This window comes from Triticum aestivum, chromosome 4D (genome assembly GCF_018294505.1).
Source record: "Triticum aestivum cultivar Chinese Spring chromosome 4D, IWGSC CS RefSeq v2.1, whole genome shotgun sequence".
NCBI classification, from domain to species: domain Eukaryota; kingdom Viridiplantae; phylum Streptophyta; class Magnoliopsida; order Poales; family Poaceae; genus Triticum; species Triticum aestivum.
Genome location: NC_057805.1, coordinates 304,035,312 through 304,057,060, shown reverse-complemented (window position 1 = coordinate 304,057,060; position 21,749 = coordinate 304,035,312). Strand labels below are relative to the sequence as shown.

The window sequence follows — 21,749 nt, the reverse complement described above, 5'->3', positions numbered from 1 at the left end:
CTATTTCGAGTTATAAATATGAGCAACCGAACCAGTATCAATAACATGTATATCAAATATACCTTTGTTCACTTTGCCATCCTTCTTGCCCGCCAAGTATTTGGGGTAGTTCCACTTCCAGTGACCATTTCTTTTGTAGTAGAAGCACTCAGTTTCAGGCTTGGGTCCAGCTTTGGGATTCTTCACGGGAGCGGCAACTTGCTTGCCATTCTTCTTGAAGTTCCCTTTCTTTCCCTTGCCTTTTTTCTTAAAACTAGTGGTCTTGTTAACCATCAATGCTTGATGCTCTTTCTTGATTTCTACCACCGCCGATTTCAGCATTGCGAAGAGCTCATGAATTGTTTTCGTCATCCCTTGCATATTATAGTTTATCACGAAGCCTTTGTAGCTTGATGGCAGTGACTGAAGAACTCTGTCAATAACACTCTCAACTGGAAGATCAATTCCTAGCTGAGTCAAGTGGTTATGATACCCAGATATTTTGAGTATGTGTTCACTGACAGAACTGTTCTCGTCCATCTTGCAGCTATAGAACTTGTTGGAGATTTCATATATCTCAACCCGGGCATTAGCTTAAAATATCAACTTCAACTTTTGGAACATCTCATATGCTCCGTGGCGTTCAAAACGTCTTTGAAGTCCCGGTTTTAAGCCGTAAAGCATGGCACACTGAACTAGCGAGTAGTCATTAGATCGAGCCTGCCAGATGTTCATAACATTTGCAGTAGCTCCTGCAGCAGGTCTGTCACCTAGTGGTGCATCAAGGACATAATTCTACTATGCAGCAATGAGGATAAACCTCAAGTTACGGACCCAGTCCGTGTAGTTGCTACCATCATCTTTCAACTTAGCTTTCTCTAGGAACGCATTAAAATTCAAGGGAACGGTAGCACGGGCCATTGATCTACAACATAGATATGCAAAACTATCAAGACTAAGTTCATGATAAATTAAGTTCAATTAATCAAATTACTAATGAACTCCCACTTAAATCAACATCCCTCAAGTTGTCTAAGTGATACATGATCCAAATCAGCTAACCCATGTCCGATCATCACGTGAGATGGGGTAGTCTTCAACAGTGAACATCTCTATTGTAACACCCAGATAATTAAGCTACAGTAATCCCCTATTAATGGTGCCAGGTCATCACTTTTACTGTTGCTACAAATCACTTTGATTCAAACCGGTTCAAATTCAAATTTAAATAAAGTCAAAACTCAAAAATAAAGTTTTCAAGTGTCAAAACTAAAATGTGCAAACTGTGGCTATTAATTCATAGGTGTTATTGGTGGAGAAACCAAAATTTTATAAAATGTTTAAGTGCTAAAAAATGATTAAAACAGTGGCTTAAACAATTATATAAATGGCTTTTCTAATTTCTAAAATATCAAATTAATTTATTTGGGTACCAAACTTTTTGTGGGAGAGGTATAAATAGCAATACTAATTAAGAAACTACTTTTGTATTTTATTTAAACTAAAACAATGTGGAGATTAAAGAAAATAGAAATAAACAAAATGAAAAACGAAACGAGGAAAATAAATAAAAGAAACCCCACCACTGCCCCTGGGCCTTGGAGGCCCAGCAAGCCCACCTTACCCCCCATCGGTCGCCCCCTCCCTTCTTGTTCCTTTGCTCCGTGTCGCTACAGAGGTGAGGTAGACCCCGACCACCTCACTGGCATCGCCGTGGGGATAAGACCAACCCCAACACCCCCTCTCTCCCCCATGGAACCCTAATCCCCTCTCTCTCCCTCATGCGCCCCTCGTCCTTCCGCTCCAGATCCGTGCTACTTCTTGAGCTTGCGTTGGTTTTTCCCTTGAAGAGGAAAGGTGATGCAGCAAAGTCGAGATAAGTATTTTCCTCTGTTTGAGAACCAAGGTATCAACCCTGTAGGAGGTACACGCAGGTCTCCAATCTATGCACCTGCACAAACAATCAAACACTTGCACCCAACACGATAAAGGGGTTGTAAATCCCTTCACGGTCACTTGCAAGGATGAGATCTGATAGAGATAGATATAAAAGATTACTAAACCGTAAAACAAAGTAAAAAATAAATAAATTGCATCAAGGTATTTTTGGGTTTTTGGTTTATAGATCTGAAAATATATGATGGAAAATAGATCCGGGGGCCATATGTTTCACTAGAGGCTTCTCTCTTGAAAGCAAACATATGGTTGGTGAACAAATTACTGTCGAGCAATTGATAGAAAAGCGCAAAGTTATGACGATATCCAAGGCAATGATTATGAATATAGGCATCACGTCTGTGTCAAGTAGACCGACTCCTGCCTGCATATACTACTATTACTCGACACATCGACCGCTATCCAGCATGCATCTAGAGTATTAAGTTCAAAAGAACAGAGTAACGCCTTAAGTAAGATGACATGATGTAAAGGGATAAACTCAAGCAATATGATGAAAACCCCATCATTTTATCCTTGATGGCAACAATACAATACGTGCCTTGCTACCCATACTTTGTCACTGGGTGAGGACTGATATGTCTCCGTTGTATCTACTTTTCCTAACGCTTTTCCTCTAGTTTTGGACTCTAATTTGCATGATTTGAATGAAACTAACCCGGACTGACGATGTTTTCAGCAGAACTACCATGGTGTTATTTTTGTGTAGAAATAAATATAACATCCCAAATTTTCAGATTTGGAATGTTAATAGGATCCTTATTTTTCATCATGATTTCTATGCATTTTTTAATTTTCTGAATATTCAAAGAGTTTTCCAACTCAAGGCAAAATATTTGGAGTGGAGATAACATGACTTCTTCCCTGTTAAATATAGTTGGAAAGGTTTATAATATTATTTCGATTATATTGGGATTTTTTAATGCTCTTTATGTGCTTGTATTGCATAAAACAGTTTTCTCAAAATTTCAATAGAGTTATAAAAATGTTCACTGTATTCTATATTAGCAGTAGTATTTTACTGTGTGTATTAGCATTTTTTTGGGAAGTAATCTGGAATTTAACTTGTAGCCAAATCTTTTGCTGTGTAAAAATTATTTTGCCAATTACTATTCTCTGGACTGCACAGCACAACTGCAGCCCAAGTCCTTTTCCTCGCCCGCGCGCGCAGCCCAGCAAGCAGGCCGGCCCGTTTCGGCTTAGCGAGCACCCCAACACCGAAGCACACTTTTTTTTCTCTTTTCTTCTCTCTCCCGCTGACAGGGAAGGCCGGCATGTCATCCCCTTCCTCCACCCGTGTTCGTCATGGAGACCGCTCCCGAACCAGATTCGATCGATTGGATCGATCTATCCCCGCACCCCTAGACCATGGAATCCACCTATATGTGGTTCCCGAGTCCTCGTCTACCGATTTTCGCAAAAATCACTGTCACCCGTACCCTAGGGCGTCGTCCCGGTCTCACCGGAGTCCGCCGCCGCAGGAGCTCTCGTCGGTCGATTCCATCGCCACAGAAGGTTCCCAGCGCCTCCCTTACCATCTGTTGTCTTCGCCTTCACCTCCTATGTCTTCCTGAACATCTACATCACACAGGGAAGCACCCAGCCGAGTGCTTCGGGCTCGCCCCGACGAACACCCCCACTGCCCGAGCTCCAGCCACCCTCCGCCGCCATCCCCTCTCGCCACCGACGCGGCTGAGGATGTCTTCGAGACCGCAGCAGAGCACCTCGTCCCCTACGCTACCCGCCGGAGTCTGGAGACCACCGGAGCAGGCGCCACCATCGCCGCCCGAGCCGGCTCACACCTTTCTTCTTCAAGTCCGGCGGCCAATCCCCATCCGTCCAATCTCCATCCGACGGTCTGGATTAGATATGTTCTTTTTTTTAATTTGAACCGGTATGCATTATTTAGTGGCCGTCCGTCGGTTAGCCACTGCAGCAAACGACCACAGCCAGTCAGCATGCACCACGTGGCACATCCACAGCTGCCGCAGCAGTTCTTCCAGGAACACTATTTTAGCACAATTCCTTTTGGGCAGATTTCATATCAAATTTTCATTTAGGTATATCTTGAGGTCCGTAACTCCAAATTCACCGATTGTTTTTCCTGTGTACTTGTAGTGACCAGGAGAACATTGTATACCCAAAATTTCACATGTTTGCACTTTTTAAATTTGAATTCGATCAAATTTGAAATTAACCTTTCGGAGGCCATACCTTTTAAACCGTAGATCCAAATTAGTTGATTCTTTTCGCATTATGATCCTACTAGCATGCAGATATTATATAACTACTGATATGTTCTGTTAATTAAGTTTTTATTTAAATTCCTTGTTGTTGACTTTATTGTGGGGTTATGTGAGTACGGTTTGTTTATCGGTGCCTTCGTTAATCGTATAGATTGTTCGGAGTGTGAAACGGATCGGAATTAATCGTTAGAGTACTTCAATAGCATTCAAGGCAAGTTTGCACTTTTGATTTTGCTCATCCTATATTCTGTTATGCACGTGTGGTTTTTATGCTATGACATATGCTTGGTTTGATATGTTTGTTCTGTGTTGTCATATTCTGATATTGATTGTATTATGTGATGGTGTGATCAACTTGCTATGGTAGACACGGGCATGTGTCGAGTGATCCATGAAAGTGGTGAGTGTTTATAGCCGTAGGCTCGGGATTATTAACCAGGTGAATGCATCACTGGCAGAGCGCTCTATTGTCCCTAGAGAATGCGCCATTGAGAGAGCGCACTTGAGGCGAGGTATAGTTTTCGGAACTTAAATCAGGTGAATGCGTCCTTGGTAGAGCGCTATATTGTTCCTAGAGAATGCGTCATTGACAGAGCGCACTTGAGATACTTCTGAAGTTCTTGTCATGTTTATTTAGAATCTTTGGGTTATCTTGGGCGAGTAAATTAGAGACGGTTGTGAGTTCAGGTAGTGGAGGTAGGTGAAGACATTCTTCTCCAAACTAACTTGTGTGTTTTGTTTGTCATACATTGCTTTGTGGATGTAGGTTTGTTATATCATATTGTGTGATTTGCCAATACATTCAATGTATTGACCCTCTATGGCTGCAACTTATCATGTTGCAGGATTTTCAGATGATCAATGAGATACAGTAGGATCACGAGTCTTCACTCAACATGTTCTCCAGTGGCCATTGATGGGATTCATCGTTTATTATGCCACCTTTCCGCTGTTATTATTGAATAAAGCTAGCTGTGTGCTATGATATTGTAATACATTATATCTTCTGGATCATACGTTATAGTGAATGATGCACTTGTTACTTTGTTATTCATCTATACTGTGTGTGCTAGCGAGTCGATCCAGGGACTAGCACAGTGAGCACAGAGACATCGAATCTTATCAGGTTCGGGTCATTACAATAAAAGTTCTCCGATTGGAACGAAACTTTGCGAGGATTTTTTATACAATAAAAGAGAATTACTGGAGCCAAGAACCACCGGAGGGGGGCACCTGGGTGGGCACAACTCACCAGGGCGCGCCACCCCCTCCAGGCGCGCCCAGGTGGGTTGTCCCCACCTGGTGGCCCCGCAGACCCTGAAACCGACATTATAAAATCACATTTTCCAAAAAAAATGAGGGAGAAAGAATTATCGCGTTTCACGAGATGGAGCCGCCGCTGCCTCCTGTTCTTCCTCGGGAGGCCAGATCTGGAGTCCGTTTGGGGCTCCAGAGAGGGGGATCTTCGATCTTCGTCACCACCAACCCTTCTCCATCGCCAATTCCATGATGCTTCCTACTGGGAGTGAGTAATTCCTTCGTAGGCTCGCTGGTCGGTGAGGAGTTGGATGAGATTCATCATGTAATCGAGTTAGTTTTGTTAGGGCTTGATCCCTAGTATCCATTATGTTCTGAGATTGATGTTGCTATGACTTTGCCATGCTTAATGCTTGTCACTTTGGGCCCGGGTGCCATGATTTCAGATCTGAACCGTTTATGTTATCACCATTATATCTATGTTCTAGATCCGATTTTGCAAGTTATAGTCACCTACTACGTGTTATGATCCGGCAACCCCGGAGTGACAATAGTTGGGACACTTCCCGGAGATGACCGTAGTTTGAGGAGTTCATGTATTCATCGTGTGTTAATGCTTTGTTCTGGTTCTCTATTAAAAGGAGGCCTTAATATCCCTTAGTTTCCAATAGGATCCCGCTGCCACGGGAGGATAGGACAAAAGATGTCATGCAAGTTCTTTCCATAAGTACGTATGACTATTTATGGAATACATGCCTACATTATATTTATGAACTGGAGCTAGTGCCGTATCGCCCTAGGTATAACTGTCACATGATGAATATCATCCAACAAATCGCCGATCCAAAGCCTACGATTTTCCTACATATTGATCTTGCTAAGTTACTACTGCTACTATTACTGTTGCACTTGCTACAAAATCATTGCTATCACGGTTACCGTTACTATTGCTGTTGCTACTACTATCAAAACTATCATATTACTTTGTTACTGATCACTTTGCTGCAGATAATTAATCTCCTGGTGTGGTTGAATTGACAACTCAGCTGCTAATACTTACAAATATTCTTTGGCTCCCCTTGTGTCGAGTCTATAAATTTGGGTTGAATACTCTACCCTCGAAAACTATTGCGATCCCCTATACTTGTGGGTTATCAAGACCTTTTTCTGGCGCTTTTGCCGGGGAGCATAGCTATATTTGTTGAGTCACTTGGGATTATTATCAAATTGTCACTATGAAGAATTTGAAGGATGCTAAGACTAAGATTTTTTCCCTCTAAGACGAGGGGAGGTAAGGAACTGCCATCTAGCTCCGCACTTGATTCACCTTTTGTTATAAGTAAACTTGCAACACCACCACATGCTATTAATCCTGATATGTCGCAAGTTATTGATGATGCTACTTCAGCTATGAACGATATTTATGATGATGCTAGTACCTTGCTTGATGATAATGTGCCACTAGGTGAATTTCTTGATGAACAACTTGCTAGAACTAAAGCTTTTGAGAATGCTGAAACTGATGAAATTGTTGAAACCAAAAATCTTGAAACACCTATTAGAACTAGTTCACCTAGATATGAACTGCCAAAGGTACCGGAAGGTTATGTTATGAATGAGGAGACAACTAGAGATATTCTTACTTGTAAGGATAGAGATGATCTAGAAAAATTATTATGCAAGTATAAAGAAAAGAGTTTGAATGCTAAAATGAAATGTGATCCTAAGTTTGCTACTACACCTATCTTTGTTGATGATAAGGATCATGAATTCTCTGTCGACCCAGAGTTAATTACTTTGGTTGAATCTAATCCTTTCCATGGTTATGAAACTGAAACTGTTGTGGCACATCTTACTAAGTTGAATGACATAGCCTCCCTTTTCGCTCATGATGAGAAAATCCGCTATTATTATATTCTCAAATTATTTCCGTTCTCATTAAAGGGTGATGCTAGAGCTTGGTACAATACTCTTGCTCCTGGTTGTGTGCGTAGTCCCCAGAATATGATTTATTACTTCTTTGAAAAAAAATCCCTGCTCATAAGAAACAAGCTGCCTTACAGGAAATATTTAACTTTGTGCAAATTGAAGAAGAGAGTCTACCACAAGCTTGGGGGAGGCTTCTCCAATAGCTTAATGCTTTGCCCGATCATCCTCTTAAGAAAAATGAAATACTTGATATCTTCTATAATGGACTAACCGATGTTTCTAGGGATTTCCTAGATAGTTGTGCTGGTTGTGTTTTCAGGGAACGAACTATTGGGCAAGTTGAAGAATTATTGAATAACATATTGAAAAGTTATGATGATTGGACTCTTCCTGGACCACTGCTAAACCTACTCCGAAGAAGAGGGGTATCTTATATCTCAGTCCTGAAGATATGCAAGAGGCAAAGAAATCTATGATTGAAAAAGGTATTAAAGCTGAGGATGCCAAAAATTTACCTCCTATTGAAGAAATACATGGGCTTGATACACCACCACCACCTAAGGTGGTAGAGGTAAATTCCCTAATGAAATTCAATGATAATGATAATCCTCACAATATGCACCCTAGCCAAACCTTTATTAGTTTGAAAATTACATTAGAAAGCAAGGTCACTTCAATGCAAATGTTATGAAACAACTGAAATACAATTCTGATATGATTGCTCGCTTGAGTGACTTGTTATTTAGAATCTCAAATGATGTTAGAGGCGTGAGAAAGAATGCTTCTATGGTTTAAGCTCAGTTAGAACAAGTTGCTAAATCTCAAAGAGAGTTGTTAGATGAAATGAATAATAATATCAATGATCATGCTATTAGAGTAATGACTAGAGGAGGTAGAATAACTCAGGAACCACTTTATCCTGAGGGACACCCAAAACTGTTGAACAAGACTCTCAAAGGGTTAACACTGATGCACATAGTCCTTCTAAAAATAAAAAGAAGAAGAAAAATGATAGGACTCTGCATGCCTCTAGTGAACCAGAAGTAGAAAAACCTCCTGATTATGATAATGAAGTTTCTATCTCTGATGTTGAAACTCAATCTGGTAGTGAACACTCACCTTCTGATAATGAAAAAGATAATGATGAGGTTCGTGAAGACTCTCAAACAAATAATAAAGAACCAGACAATGATGTTGAGATAGAACCAGTAGTTGATCTTGATAACCCACAACCCAAGAATAAAAGATATGATAAAAGAGACTTTGTTGCTAGAAAACACAGCAATGAAAGAGAACCATGGGTTCAAAACCCTATGCCCTTTCCACCTAAGTCAACTAAAAAGAAAGATGATGAAGAATTTGAACGCTTTGCTGAAATGCTGAGGCCAGTCTTTTTGCGTACTCTCTTGACTGATATCTTAAAAATGCCTCCTTATGCAAAGTACATGAAAGACATCATCACCAATAAGAGAAAAATACCGTAAGCTGAAATCTCCACCATGCTTGCTAATTATACTTTTAAAGATGGAGTACCTAAAAAACTTGGAGATCCAGGAATACCAACTATACCTTGCTCCATCAAAAGAAATTATGTGAAAACTACTTTATATGATTTGGGAGCTGGTGTTAGTGTTATGCCTTTCTCTTTATATAAAAGACTTGATTTGAATAAACTCACACCTACTAAAATATCTTTGCAACTGGCTGACAAATCAACTGCCATACCTATCGGTATTTGTGAGGATGTGCCCGTTGTTGTTGCTAATGTTACTATTTTGACTAACTTTGTTATACTTGAGATGCCCGAGGACGACAACATGTCGATTATCCTTGGTAGACCCTTCTTGAATACTGCAGGGGTTGTTATTGATTGCAATAAAAGCAAGGTCACTTTTCATATCAATGGTAATGAGCATACAGTGCACTTTCCAAAGAAACAATTCCAAGTAAATGGTATTAATGTTATTGAAAAATCTCCGACAATCACTATTGGAAGTTTTCAACTACCTCTCCCTACTGTTAAAAAGAAATATGAAATGCTTATTGTTGGGGACATTCATATCCCCGTTGAGGTAACTTAGTGATTTACAAAAGTTCTTCGGTTTCATGCTAATCGAAAGTGGTTGTTAATAAGACTTGATCAACCTTATTAACAGATCATTTTTGAGAGGTATGAAGTTGATGAATTTAGTAAGCACTACCTTCTGTACCTACCTTCTGTTTCCTGTTTTTATTAGTTAAATAAAATAAAATTCCATGTTTTGTCTGTTTTCTGAATTTCCCATGCAATAAAAATAATTACCCCAAAATAAAAGTTCTCAGAATGCTCTAAAAATTTAATACGATTTTTTATGAATATTTAAGAATTTTTGGTGCAAATAATATCACAGGGAGGTGCACCAAGTGGGCACAACCCACCTGGGCGCGCCAGGACCCCCAGGCGCGCCCTGGTGGGTTGTGGTCCCCACGTGGGCCCCCTCACTTATCTCTTCATCCCACATCACCACCTACCTCCAGAAAAAAATCACCATTGCTCTCTCTCTCTCTCTCTCTCGTGTTCTTGCTCTCAAACCTGCGGATTTCGATCTCTTTGCTCTAAGCTTCGTTTCCGAAACTGTTTCGGGGGATTGTTGCTTGGTATTTGACTCCTCCATTTGTCCAATTAGTTTTTGCTTTAGTAGTTTATATTTTGAATAATTAGCTACTCTTGGTGCTGCTATAGATGACCTTGCATGTTGAATTCTTAGAGTTCTAAGTAGTTTGAATGCTTGCTATGGCCTCTATGCATACCTATGAGTAGTTGCTATCAATCTTGTGAAGTTTTGTTGAGAACAATTTTGTGGACTAAAAATTTCATAATTTTGTTCATAGGAAAAACATGAGTATCTTTAGGAAGTTTGCTTCCAAGAAGAACTCCAAGGTAGTTATTGGGGTCATCTGACAGTGATCTCCATACCCGGAGAATGGCGGAGGTACGACCGTGCGAATGGCCGCATAACCCGTTCATGGAAGGGGCCGAAATCCTTCAGGAGTTTGCACAATATGCTGCTAATGCCGGCCTCACTGACTTCATTGCAGCTGAATGTGAACAGTATCATCTCCTCACAAATTCCTTTGTGCAAAGTTTTAATTTCCTTCCTAAGAATAATCCCCCTGAGGTGCAGTTTAATTTATATGCTGAAACCCGTCAGATACCACTAATACGTCTCCAACGTATCTATAATTTTTTATTGTTGCATGCTGTTATATTATCAATCTTGGATGTTTTACAATCATTTATAGTCATTTTATATCATTTTTTGGTACTAACCTATTGACATAGTGCCAAGTGCCAGTTGCTGTTTTTCCATGTTTTTTACATCGCAGAAAACCAATACCAGATGGAGTCCAAATGCCCCGAAACTTTACGGAGAATTTTTATGGGCCAGAAGGAACACAACGGGCCCTGGCTGCGCTTGGGGGGTGCCTCGAGGGGGGCACAACCCACCAGGGCGCGCCAGGAGGCCCATGCGCACCCTAGTGGGTTGTGCCCACCTCGGGTGCCCCCGGACCGCCTCTTTGCTCTATAAATACCCCAATATTCCAGAAACCCTAGAGGAGTTGATGAAATATTCATCCAGCCGCCATAGAGTCTAGAACCACCAGATCCAATCTAGACACCATCTCGGATGGGGTTCACCACCTCCATTGGTGCATCTCCGATGATGCATGAGTAGTTCTTTGTAGACCTTCGGGTCCATAGTTAGTAGCTAGATGGCTTTCTCTCTCTCACTGGATTCTCAATACAATGGTCTCTTGGAGATCCATATGATGTAACTCTTTGCGGTGTGTTTGTTGGGATTTGATGAACTTTGAGTTTATGATCAGCTATATCTTTTTATATCCATGAAAGTTATTTGAGTTTCTTTGATCTCTTATATGCATGATTGCTTATAGCCTCGTATTTCTTCTCCGATATTTGGGTTTTCTTTGGCCAACTTGATCTATTTATCTTGCAATGGGAAGAGGTGCTTTGTAGTGGGTTCGATCTTACGGAGCTTGATCCTAGTGACATAAAGGGAACCGACACGTATGTATCGTTGCTACTAAGGATAAAATGATGGGGTCTATCTCTACATAGATAGATCTTGTGTACATCGTGTCATCATTCTTATTGCATTACTCCATTTTTCCATGAACTGAATACACTAGATGCATGCTGGATAGCGGTCGATGTGTGGAGTAATAGTAGTAGATGCAGGCAGGAGTCGGTCTACTAATCTTTGACGTGATGCCTATATAATGATCATTTCCTGGATATCGTCATGATTATTCGAAGTTCTATCAACTGCCCAAAAGTAATTTGTTTACCCACCGTTTGCTATTTTTCTCGAGAGAAGCCACTAGTGAAACCTACGGGCCCCGGGTCTTCTTTCTCATATATTTGCCTTTGCGATCTACTTTTCTCTTGCATTTATTTTCAGATCTATTAAACAAAAAATACAAAAATACCTTGCTGCAATTTTTCCTTATTTATTTGATTTGGCGTTCGATCTATCAATTTACTACAAAACTTTCTCCCGTCCGCGCATCGTTTCTGGCGCCGCTACCCGAAAGGGATTGACAACCCCTTTAACACGTCGGGTTGTGATACGTCTCCAACGTATCTATAATTTTTGATTGTTCCATGCTATATTATATTCTGTTTTGGACATTATTGGACTTTATTATACACTTCTATATTATTTTTGGGACTAACCTATTAACCGGAGGCCCAGCCCAGAATTGCTGTTTTTTGCCTATTTCAGAATTTCGCAGAAAAAGAATATCAAACGGAGTCCAAACGGAATGAAACCTTCGGGAACGTGATTTTCGGAACGAACGTGATCCAGAGGACTTGGACCCTACGTCAAGACATCAACCAGGAAGCCACGAGGTAGGGGGGGCGCGCCTACCCCCCTGGGCGCGCCCTCCACCCTCGTGGGCCACCTGTTGCTCCACCGACGTACTCCTTCCTCCTATATATACCTACGTACCCCCAAACTACCAGATACAGAGCGAAAAACCTAATTCCACCGACGCAACCTTCTGTACCCGTGAGATCCCATCTTGGGGCCTGTTCCGGAGCTCCGCCGGAGGGGGCATCGATCACAGAGGGCTTCTACATCAACACCATAGCCTCTCCGATGATGTGTGAGTAGTTTACCTCAGACTTTCGGGTCCATAGTTATTAGCTAGATGGCTTCTTCTCTCCTTTTGGATCTCAATACAATGTTCTCCTCCTCTCTCGTGGAGATCTATTCGATGTAATCTTCTTTTGCGGTGTGTTTGTTGAGACCGATGAATTGTGGGTTTATGATCAAGTTTATCTATGAACAATATTTGAATCTTCTCTGAATTCTTGTATGTATGATTGGTTATCTTTGCAAGTCTCTTCGAATTATCAGTTTGGTTTGGCCTACTAGATTGATCTTTCTTGCAATGGGAGAAGTGCTTAGCTTTGGGTTCAATCTTGCGGTGTCCTTTCCCAGTGACAGTAGGGGCAGCAAGGCACGTATTGTATTGTTGCCATCGAGGATAACAAGATGGGGTTTATATCATATTGCATGATTTATCCCTCTACATCATGTCATCTTGCTTAAAGCATTACTCTCTTATTATGAACTTAATACTCTAGATGCATGCTGGATAGCGGTCGATGTGTGGAGTAATAGTAGTAGATGCACGCAGGAGTCGGTCTACTTGTCTCGGACGTGATGCGTATATACATGATCATACCTAGATATTCTCATAACTATGCTCAATTCTGTCAAGTGCTCAACAGTAATTTGTTCACCCACCGTAAATACTTATGCTCTTGAGAGAAGCCACTAGTGAAACCTATGGCCCCCGGGTCTATTTTCCATCATATTAATCTCCCGTCAACAAGTTATTTCTAGCGCTGTTTTTATTTTACTTTCTTTACTTTGCATCTTTATCATAAAAATACCAAAAATATTATCTTATCATATCTATTAGATCTCACTCTCGTAAGTGACCGTGTAGGGATTGACAACCCCTTATCGCGTTGGTTGCGAGGATTTATTTGTTTGTGTAGGTGCGAGGGACTCGTGCATGGCCTCCTACTGGATTGATACCTTGGTTCTCAAAAACTGAGGGAAATACTTACGCTACTTTGCTGCATCACCCTTTCCTCTTCAAGGGAAAACCAACGCAGTGCTCAAGAGGTAGCAAGAAGGATTTCCTGCGCCGTTGCCGGGGAGGCTTATGCAAGGTCAAGTCAAGATGTGGACTCCCGACAACGAGCCATTTCTGGCGCCGTTGCCGGGGAGTCTACGCAAAAGTCAACATACCAAGTACCCATCACAAACCCTTATCTCCCGCATTACATTATTTGCCATTTGCCTCTCGTTTTCCTCTCCCCCACTTCACCCTTGCCATTTTATTCACCCTCTCTTTTCCGTTCGCTTCTTTTTCGCTTGCTTCTTGTTTGCTCGTGTGTTGGATTGCTTGTTTGTCACGATGGCTCAAGATAATACCAAATCATGTGACTTTACCAATACCAACAATAATGATTTCCTTAGCACTCCGATTGCTCCTCTTACCGATACTGAATCTTGTGAAATCAATGCTGCTTTGTTGAATCTTGTCATGAAAGATCAATTCGCCGGCCTTCCTAGTGAAGATGCCGCTACCCATCTAAATAGCTTCGTTGATTTGTGTGATATGCAAAAGAAGAAAGATGTGGACAATGATATTGTTAAATTGAAGCTATTTCCTTTTTCACTTAGAGATCGTGCTAAAGCTTGGTTTTCGTCTTTGCCTAAAAATAGTATTGATTCATGGAATAAGTGCAAAGATGCTTTTATCTCTAAGTATTTTCCTCCCGCTAAGATCATCTCTCTTAGAAACGATATTATGAATTTTAAGCAACTTGATCATGAACATGTTGCACAAGCTTGGGAGAGGATGAAATTAATGATACGTAATTGCCCTACGCATGGTTTGAATTTGTGGATGATTATACAAAAATTTATGCCGGATTGAATTTTGCTTCTAGAAATCTTTTAGATTCGGCCGCGGGAGGCACTTTTATGGAAATCACTTTAGGAGAAGCTACTAAACTCCTAGATAATATTATGGTTAATTATTCTCAATGGCACACTGAAAGATCTACTAATAAAAAAGTGCATGCGATAGAAGAAATTAATGTTTTGAGTGGAAAGATGGATGAACTTATGAAATTATTTGCTACTAAGAGTGTTGCTTCTGATCCTAATGATATGCCTTTGTCTACTTTGGTTGAGAATAATAATGAATCTATGGATGTGAATTTTGTTGGTAGGAATAATTTTGGTAACAACGCATATAGAGGAAACTTTAATCCTAGGCCTTATCCTAGTAATTCCTCTAATAATTATGGTAATTCCTACAACAATTCTTATGGAAACTTTAATAAGATGCCTTCTAAATTTGAGACTAGTGTTAAGGAATTTATGAATTCGCAAAAGAATTTCAATGCTTTGCTTGAAGAAAAATTGCTTAAAGTTGATGAATTGGCTAGGAACGTTGATAGAATTTCTCTTGATGTTGATTCTTTAAAACTTAGATCTATTCCTCCTAAGCATGATATCAATGAGTCTCTCAAAGCCATGAGAATTTCCATTGATGAGTGCAAAGAAAGAACCGCTAGGATGCGTGCTAAGAAAGATTGCTTTGTGAAAGCGTGTTCTTCAAATTTCTATGAAAATAAAGATGAAGATCTAAAAGTTATTGATGTGTCCCCTATTAAATCTTTGTTTTGCAATATGAATCTTGATAATGATGGGACTGAATATGATCCACCTTTACCTAGAAGGCGTTCCAAAAATTCGGAGTTTTTAGATCTTGATGCTAAAATTGATAAAAGTGGGATTGAAGAGATCAAAACATTAGATATTAATGAACCCACTATTTTGGATTTCAAGGAATTTAATTATGATAATTGCTCTTTGATAGATTGTATTTCCTTGTTGCAATCCGTGCTAAATTCTCCTCATGCTTATAGTCAAAATAAAGCCTTTACCAAACATATCGTTGATGCTTTGATGCAATCTTATGAAGAAAAACTTGAGTTGGAAGTTTCTATCCCTAGAAAATTTATGATGAGTGGGAACCTACTATTAAAATTAAAATTAAAGATCATGAATGCTATGCTTTGTGTGATTTGGGTGCTAGTGTTTCCACGATTCCAAAGACTTTGTGCGATTTGCTAGGTTTCCGTGATTTTGATGATTGCTCTCTAAACTTGCACCTTGCGGATTCCACTATTAAAAACCCTATGGGAATAATTAATGATGTTCTTATTGTTGCAAATAGGAACTATGTGCCCGTAGATTTTATTGTTCTTGATATAGATTGCAATCCTTCATGTCCTATTATTCTTGGTAGACCTTTCCTTAGAACGATTGGTGCAATTATTGATATGAAGGAAGGGAATATTAGATTCCAATTTCCATTAAAGAAAGGCATGGAACACTTCCCTAGAAAGAAAATAAAATTACCATATGAATCTATTATGAGAGCCACTTATGGATTGCCTACCAAAGATGGCAATACCTAGATCTATCCTTGCTTTTATGCCTAGCTAGGGGCGTTAAACGATAGCGCTTGTTGGGAGGTAACCCAATTTTATTTTTAGTTTTTTGCTTTTTTCTTCTGTTTAGGAATAAATATTTGATCTAGCCTCTGGTTATATGTGTTTTTATGTTTTAATTAGTGTTTGTGCCAAGTTAAACCTATAGGATCTTCTTGGATGATAGTTATTTGATCTTGCTGTAAATTCCAGAAACTTTCTGTTCACGAAAAAAATTGTTAAAAATCACCAGAACGTGATAAAATATTGATTTCAATTGCTGCTGATCAATAAACAAATTGTCTAGGTCGTCCTATTTTGGCTGAATTTTTGGAGTTCCAGAAGTTTGCGTTAGTTACAGATTACTACAGACTGTTCTGTTTTTGACAGATTCTGTTTTTCGTGTGTTGTTTGCTTATTTTGATGAATCTATGGCTAGTAAAATAGTTTATAAACCATAGATAAGTTGTAATACAGTAGGTTTAACACCAATATAAATAAAGAATGAGTTCATTACAGTACCTTGAAGTGGTCTTTTGTTTTCTTTCGCTAACGGAGCTCACGAGATTTTCTGTTAAGTTTTGTGTTGTGAAGTTTTCAAGTTTTGGGTAAAGATTTGATGGATTATGGAACAAGGAGTGGCAAGAGCCTAAGCTTGGGGATGCCCATGGCACCCCCAAGATAATCTAAGGACACCTAAAAGCCAAAGCTTGGGGATGCCCCGGAAGGCATCCCCTCTTTCGTCTACTTCCATCGGTAACTTTACTTGGAGCTATATTTTTATTCACCACATGATATGTGTTTTGCTTGGAGCGTCTTGTATGATTTAAGTCTTTGATTTTTAGTTTACCACAATCATCTTTGCTGTACACACCTTTTTAGAGAGACACACATGATTCGGAAATTATTAGAATACTCTATGTGCTTCACTTATATCTTTTGAGTTATATAGTTTTTGCTCTAGTACTTCACTTATATATTTTAGAGCACGGTGGTGGATTTTTTATAGAAACTATTATTCTCTCATGCTTCACTTAGATTATTTTGAGAGTCTTAAACAGCATGGTAATTTGCTTAAATAATCCTAATATGCTAGGTATTCAAGACTAGTAAAAACTTTCTTATGAGTGTGTTGAATACTAAGAGAAGTTTGATGCTTGATGATTGTTTTGAGACATGGAGGTAGTGATATCAAAGTTGTGCTAGTTGAGTAGTTGTGAATTTGATAAATACTTGTGTTGAAGTTTGCAAGTCCCGTAGCATGCACGTATGGTAAACGTTATGTAACAAATTTGAAACATGAGGTGTTCTTTGAGTGTCCTCCTTATGAGTGGCGGTCGGGGACGAGCGATGGTCTTTTCCTACCAATCTATCCCCCTAGGAGCATGCGCGTAGTGCTTGGTTTTTGATGACTTGTAGATTTTTGCAATAAGTATGTGAGTTCTTTATGACTAATGTTGAGTCCATGGATTATACGCACTCTCACCTTTCCATCATTGCTAGCCTCTTCGGTACCGTGCATTGCCCTTTCTCACATTGAGAGTTGGTGCAAACTTCGCCGGTGCATCCAAACCCCGTGATATGATACGCTCTTTCACACATAAACCTCCTTATATCTTCCTCAAAACAGCCACCATACCTACCTATTATGGCATTTCCATAGCCATTCCGAGATATATTGCCATGCAACTTTCCACCGTTCCGTTTATCATGACACGTTCATCATTGTCATATTGCTTTGCATGATCATGTAGTTGACATAGTATTTGTGGCAAAGCCACCATTCATAATTCTTTCATACATGTCACTCTTGGTTCATTGCATATCCCGGTACACCGCCGGAGGCATTCATATAGAGTCATACTTTGTTCTAGTATCGAGTTGTAATCATTGAGTTGTAAATAAATAGAAGTGTGATGATCATCATTTTCTAGAGCATTGTCCCAAGTGAGGAATAAAAAAAGAGAAAGGCCATAAAAAAAGAGAAGGCCCAAAAAAAATGAGAGAAAAAGAGAGAAGGGACAATGCTACTATCCTTTTTACCACACTTGTGCTTCAAAGTAGCACCATGATCTTCATGATAGAGAGTCTCTTGTTTTGTCACTTTCATATACTAGTGGGAATTTTTCATTATAGAACTTGGCTTGTATATTCCAACAATGGGCCTCCTCAAGTGCCCTAGGTCTTCGTGAGCAAGCAAGTTGGATGCACACCCACTTAGTTTCTTTTGTTGAGCTTTCATATATTTATAGCTCTAGTGCATCCGTTGCATGGCAATCCCTACTCCTTGCATTAACATCAATCGATGGGCATCTCCATAGCTCATTGATTAGCCTCGTTGATGTGAGACTTTCTCCTTTTTGTCTTCTCCACATAACCCCCATCATTATATTCTATTCCACCCATAGTGCTATATCCATGGCTCACGCTCATGTATTGCGTGAAGGTTGAAAAAGTTTGAGATTACTAAAGTATGAAACAATTGCTTGGCTTGTCATCGGGGTTGTGCATGATGAGAGCATTCTTGTGTGACGAAAATGGAGCATGACTAAACTATATGATTTTGTAGGGATGAACTTTCTTTGGCCATGTTATTTTGAGAGGACATAATTGCTTAGTTAGTATGCTTGAAGTATTATTATTTTTATGTCAATATTGAACTTTTATCTTGAATCTTTCGGATCTGAATATTCATACCACAATTAAGAAGAATTACATTGAAATTATGCCAAGTAGCATTCCACATCAAAAATTCTGTTTTTATCATTTACCTACTCGAGGACGAGCAGGAATTAAGCTTGGGGATGCTTGATACGTCTCCAACGTATCTATAATTTTTGATTGCTCCATGCTATATTATATTCTGTTTTGGACATTATTGGGCTTTATTATACACTTTTATATTATTTTTGGGACTAACCTATTAACCGGAGGCCCAGCCCAGAATTGCTGTTTTTTTGCCTATTTCAGAGTTTCGCAGAAAAAGAATATCAAACGGAGTCCAAACGGAATGAAACCTTCGGGAACGTGATTTTCGGAACGAACGTGATCCAGAGGACTTGGACCCTACGTCAAGACATCAACCAGGAAGCCACGAGGTAGGGGGCGCGCCTACCCCCCTGGGCGCGCCCTCCACCCTCGTGGGCCCCCTGTTGCTCCACCGACGTACTCCTTCCTCCTATATATACCTACGTACCCCCAAACTACCAGATACGGAGCCAAAAACCTAATTCCACCGCCGCAACCTTCTGTACCCGTGAGATCCCATCTTGGGGCCTGTTCCGGAGCTCCGCCGGAGGGGGCATCGATCACGGAGGGCTTCTACATCAACACCATAGCCTCTCCGATGATGTGTGAGTAGTTTACCTCAGACCTTCGGGTCCATAGTTATTAGCTAGATGGCTTCTTCTCTCTCTTTGGATCTCAATACAATGTTCTCCCCCTCTCTCGTGGAGATCTATTCGATGTAATCTTCTTTTGCGGTGTGTTTGTTGAGACCGATGAATTGTGGGTTTATGATCAAGTTTATCTATGAACAATATTTGAATCTTCTCTGAATTCTTTTATGTATGATTGGTTATCTTTGCAAGTCTCTTCGAATTATCAGTTTGGTTTGGCCTACTAGATTGATCTTTCTTGCAATGGGAGAAGTGCTTAGCTTTGGGTTCAATCTTGCGGTGTCCTTTCCCAGTGACAGTAGGGGCAGCAAGGCACGTATTGTATTGTTGCCATCGAGGATAACAAGATGGGGTTTATATCATATTGCATGAGTTTATCCCTCTACATCATGTCATCTTGCTTAAAGCATTACTCTGTTCTTATGAACTTAATACTCTAGATGCATGCTGGATAGCGGTCGATGTGTGGAGTAATAGTAGTAGATGCAGGCAGGAGTCGGTCTACTTGTCTCGGACGTGATGCCTATATACATGATCATACCTAGATATTCTCATAACTATGCTCAATTCTGTCAATTGCTCAACAGTAATTTGTTCACCCGCCGTAAATACTTATGCTCTTGAGAGAAGCCACTAGTGAAACCTATGGCCCCCGGGTCTATTTTCCATCATATTAATCTCCCGTCAACAAGTTATTTCTAGCGCCGTTTTTATTTTACTTTCTTTACTTTGCATCTTTATCATAAAAATACCAAAAATATTATCTTATCATATCTATCAGATCTCACTCTCGTAAGTGACCGTGTAGGGATTGACAACCCCTTATCGCGTTGGTTGCGAGGATTTATTTGTTTGTGTATGTGCGAGCGACTCGTGCGTGGCCTCCTATTGGATTGATACCTTGGTTCTCAAAAACTGAGGGAAATACTTACGCTACTTTGCTGCATCACCCTTTCCTCTTCAAGGGAAAACCAACACAGTGCTCAAGAGGTAGCAGGTTGCGAGTGGTTTTGTGTGCGGGGGCTGTTTACGTTGTGTTGCTTGGTTCTCCTACTGGTTTGATAACCTTGGTTTCATATCTGAGGGAAATACCTACCGCCGCTGTGCTGCATTTGAGGGAGTCCTGGATTAAGGGGTCCTCGGACGTCCGGCCTGTGTGACGTGGGCCAGACTGATGGGCCATGAAGATACAAGATAGAAGACTTCTTCCCGTGTCCGGATGGGACTCTCCTTTGCATGGAAGGAAAGGTTGGCATTCGGATATGAAGATTCCGTCCTTTGTTAACCGACTCTGTATAACCCTAGGCCCAGTTTAGTCCATAGAGGCAATCATAATCATACAGGCTAGACATCTAGGGTTTAGCCATTACGATCTCGTGGTAGATCAACTCTTGTAATCCTCATATTCATCAAGATCAATCAAGCAGGAAGTAGGGTATTACCTCCATCAAGAGGGTCCGAACTTGGGTAAACATCGTGTCCCTCGCCTCCTATTACCATCAACCTTAGACGCACAGTTCGGGACCCCCTACCCGAGATCCGCCGGTTTTGACACCGACATTGGTGCTTTCATTGAGAGTTCCGCTGTGTCGTCATCAGTAGGTTCGATGGCTCCATCAGTCATCTACAATAATGCCGCCCTAGGGGAGGTTTTTCTCCCCGGCCAGATCTTCGTATTCGGCGGCTTCGCACTGCGGGCCAACTCGCTTGGCCGTCTAGAGCAGATCGACAGCTACGCCCCAGGTCACCAGATTAGTTTTGGGAATCTGGACTATGTCGTTGATATCCAGGGAGACTTGATCTTCCAAGAGTTCATGACCCCAACCTCCGCTTTGGCCTTAGAGCCGGAGCACATCGCCAGGTTCGAAGACGGGATTCCTGAGCCCGCCGGACTATCTGCGGTCACTAAGCCCAGTACGGGAGAGCCGGAGGAAGTAGTGTCGCTGGCAACCATCATGAAGCCGGACTCTTCTCCGGACGCTGGCTCCGAACCCTCGGAGTCAGCATCGTGTGAGCTCGGCCAGGGAATCCCCTTCCCGCCGTACTCCACAGACTCTCTTCTCCCTGGCCAAACCTCGCCTTTAAGCGAGGCTCTAGACTTGATGCGATCCCTCGTCATTACAGAGGAGCAACGTCCGAACTACGCCCAGCCCGGACTAAGGCTCAGAGCAGGGAGTTTTACGTCCCACCCACCACCCACTTCATAGCCACTGTCGAGGACTTAACTGACATGCTCGACTACGGCTCCGAGGACATCGATGGTACAGACGATGATGCCGGAGAGGAGCAGGCCCAAAACCCGCGGTTTACCGGACGCTGGACGGCCACCGCTTCATATGACGTGTACATGGTGGATACACCCAAAGAGGGTAACGACGATAGCGAGAAGAA

The 21,749-nt window shown here is 41.0% G+C and overlaps 1 long non-coding RNA gene across 1 annotated transcript; it reads left to right on the top strand.

The window, feature by feature from the left end:
• The first annotated feature begins 3,256 nt into the window (after positions 1-3,256).
• Positions 3,257-4,132, top strand: LOC123099936 (uncharacterized). Its single transcript, XR_006448306.1, has 2 exons — positions 3,257-3,450; positions 3,527-4,132. It is a non-coding gene; the product is annotated as an uncharacterized lncRNA (long non-coding RNA).
• Positions 4,133-21,749: the final 17,617 nt, after the last annotated feature.